Below are 4,082 nucleotides of genomic sequence, written 5' to 3'. Positions count from 1 at the left end.
TTATAAAATACTCATGCATTGCAATCTGTGTTTGTGGTGCAGGTAAAGACAAAGTGTGATCGTGGAATCAAGGCAATGAAGAGGAGGATGTTCTAGGGACTCGATTGGTTGTTGTCTGGCATTGCTAAGTTGCTAGAGTTGGGTCATTAGAAACATTACTAGGTTGCCGGTTTTATATTTCCTGATGTTTGGCATTCGGATATTGTTTATGATATAATATTGGTTTACTATTGGTTGTTTATTAGATATTGGTATTTGTTATTCTGCTGTTTGAATGTGATTGTGGTTAGGTGGCTAGTAGATATGAGACCCCCTAGTTTTACTTTATTTATTATTATTATTTTATTATTTACTATTTATTTAATTTAAAAAAAACGGGTCGAATCGTTTCAATTTGATGTAATAATCATCTAACCATAATATGTTCGTACTAAAGCTTCAAAATTTCATTAAAATATATGGATATGGATATGTAATCTTATCCTGATATCATACTATTTAGCATGATAAATAAATAATTTTACAATAAAATCGCAAAATGTTTTACTAGATAATGATTAGTGTTGGGGAATCTCAGATGAACAGTATTATTGGCCGGAACAGTGTTTTCTATCGGTTTCTGAATCATATAATCGGCTTTATAAAGAGATAAGATTATTTTATGTTTAATGGCATTTCTGTAGTTAACATAAAAAAAGAAGGATAACTAAGGAAAAAAAAACAAAGAGAGGAGAGAGAACTAAATATGAAATAAAGAAGGCTACAGATTTAATTATTTTTTCTTCTGGGGTTACAGATTAATATAGGCCAAAAAAGAATGATTTAAGTGTAACCCTAACTTTAACCCTAAGCAGAACTTTGACTCTCCTCCTCGTACGGAACTCTGCGACACAGGGACACGAGTTTTGACGACCAAGCCACTCGAATAAACAATCCAGGCATCCGAATGACGTTTTCCGACAAATTCTCAAAACAAATCGAACACGTCGATTCCATTCTCTGTTCTTCCGACAACTTCTGTAATACTTCAGCGGAAGCACCCAGCATCAGCTTAAACATATTAGATGCCCCCGGACAAACTTAAAAAAAAATCACTTTAACACATCCGAAAACTTATGAATATTTTTTTAGATCTTTATGGTTCATATAAACAACAGGCGACAAACGCCTCTCATAGGTGAATTTCACATTGACGGTAACCAAAACAGGTTCTCTAAGAAGCTTGTTCATCATTCATCAAATGAAAAGAACCTTGTTTCGACGAGTTAGATTTTCACCTATATATCCCCAAGGAGCTTGTTCATCATTCATCAAATGAAAAGAACCTTGTTTATCACGTAAGAGTTCAGAGATACGACTTGGCGTGAGGCTACGTGGAAACAAGTGGATATGAGAATTTGGTACATGTCGTCTTTTAGTGGAATCTAAAAGTGTTACAATTCCACTTTCGTCTTGACTTTGTCTTTACAATCCATGATTCTGGAGAGATTTTGACTATGTTCTTACACTCTTTATTTATTTTTACATTTGAAACCCACGCAGAGACGATGATATTCAGAATGTAGTTTTCCATTGCAGCAGAAGAGGAGCTTCAAACAAAAATTAAATCCTAATTGTGGGATTGGATTGAAGATCGGTGATGAAGCAGTAATTAGAGAAGAGAAAAAATAATTGATTTCTTCATAATGAGTGACTTTTTTTTTTGTTTTGACAACCAGAATGAGTGACTTTATTATAATAGTATACTAGATTTAACAATACACAGTGGTGGGCTTATGTTTTTTTTAATTATATTTTATGTTTTATTAGTTTTTGAGAAAGTTTTTTTTTTAAATAGAAATATATTATATTTGTGACGTATTAAAATTTTCTTAAACTCTAAATTATTATTCTATGGTAATAAATTTTTGGTATGGAAAATACAATTATAATAGAATTTGGTGGATTGTAAGTAAAATGAACATATATATAATACTAGGAAAGAATTTTTGGTACTGATAATTTTTAAATATTTAATTAAAATCTAAATAATCTTATTTTTGTCAATTTAGCATATTAAAATTTTTTTTTGGCAATTTTTTAGGGACTAAGATTGTAAATTAAATAAAAATTAAAATAGTTATAACTAAAAGAGTAGAAAACAAAATATACTTTAAAAATGTTAATACTTAAATAAATAGAGATAAAAATATGTTTCGATTTGTTTTCTATCATATTTATTTTTCTTTTATTGCAAAATTGGATATTTTCCACTCTTTTTTGTTTTTGAAACTTCAAAAAATTTGTTTGATACTTGCTCGGTTTATTCTGGTTTAGATAGACGAGATTTTAATGGAGGAGAAGTGAACGATGGGAATTTAACCTGCGCATGGTGGATTCACAATCCACTGCCTTGGTCCACTTGGCTACATCCGCCCCTACCCTCCCCGCCCTTCATTTTATTTTGTTTATAACAACTATTGGATGAAAATATTACTATTCATGAGTTAGGTGTTATTACGTACACCTCTCTTTGTTTGTTGTCCTGTACACCTTTTGGGTTTTGCAGCCCTATTATAACCAATTTTGATATAAACTCATGTAGAATTATCTTCAAAATCTCGCATAAACTTTTTACTTGTATAATTTATATTTTCCAAACACAAACATCGACACCATGCACGATAGATATAAAAATAAAATTGCTTTAAGGATAATGCTCTATTAATTTAAATAACAATGGAAAATTAAGTAAAATCATATTAAAACAAAGGCAAAGAATTAACAGCACAAACCACAGTCGTCGTACTTTTAAACATAAACAAAGGCAAATAATATTAACAGCACAGACGACGAGTAAGAGAACGAAGATGGCTGAGACAATGGCACCAACATTAATCATATTGCTTCTACACCACACAACGAAAATTCTTTAGTTTATGTTTTTCTTCTTCGTTTAGGACTATAGAGATTATATTTATAGACAGTCGTTTGTATGTTAATAAGGAAATTCATATATATATATATATATATATTACATTTATATAAAAGTAAAGTATATATAGTCACGTTATCTTNATATAAAAGTAAAGTACATATAGTCACGTTATCTTCCGTAAATATTAACTTCACTTTTTCGACAAAATGTTAAGAAATAAACTTTTACTTATTTTCATTTTCCATGTTTTGTTGTCATTAAATAAGGAAATAAAAGGGAATTAACAACATAGTTAATGATAGAATTTCAAACAAGGATTTTTAGTTTTTGCTTATTGATAAATACGAAATCCACAAGTAGGCAAGTAGCCAATTGATCAACTCAACTAAGGCTCTGGTTTCTTAACAGAATATCTATTATTACAAGGAAAAACTCGAAATGGTTTCAGTTCTTCCTTTCTATTTTTGTCTATACTTTTCTTTGCTTTGCAGAGAGTTAACTACTATATCCTTGTGGAGATGCAGTAAACTGAATGGTGATCATTGGGTTTACCCCAACAGCTGAGGGCAATGTATCACAGACAAACAATCCCTCTGCTTCCCAGCTCTCACCGTTCTTCAACGAAAGAAATTTTGTTTTTGTTTTTTTCAATTAGCTAGCTAGTATTAAAAGTCCAAAGAATACCACGTCGAAAGATGAATTTGACACCAAGTTAGTAGTAGATGTAGAAAGATTAAATTGAGCTTTGATATATATATGCCACTTGCCACGTAGCACTTCGAAGAAGAGGTTTTTTTTCAGAAAATTGTCGTGGCATGTTGAGAGAGATGTTAACGAAGTAGATTATGTAGTTTGGTCTTGTCTTAGACAATATTTTTAGAGAAAAATAAATTAGTAGAGAAAAAATGAAGATCTAACAAATAATTAACGATCATGGTCCCCCACTCCTTTGACCCAAAAAAAAAAAAATGTCCCCCACTCCTACCTAGTTATGGTTAGTCATGGACTCATGACGGGTCTAATACACCTGATAATTAATCAAATAAAATGTTTCGGGAGTTTACTCAAATAGCGTAGAAAAGGTTAGAAATGACTAGAATGTCATTTTTTCAGAATATTTAATGACATAAATTTTTTAGGAGGTGAGGTAGGAAAAAACTAATTA

The sequence above is a fragment of the Camelina sativa genome, chromosome 11 (assembly GCF_000633955.1).
Source record: "Camelina sativa cultivar DH55 chromosome 11, Cs, whole genome shotgun sequence".
Lineage (NCBI taxonomy): Eukaryota > Viridiplantae > Streptophyta > Magnoliopsida > Brassicales > Brassicaceae > Camelina > Camelina sativa.
The sequence above is the reverse complement of the archived record's forward strand: the minus strand, read 5'-3'. Positions refer to the sequence as shown.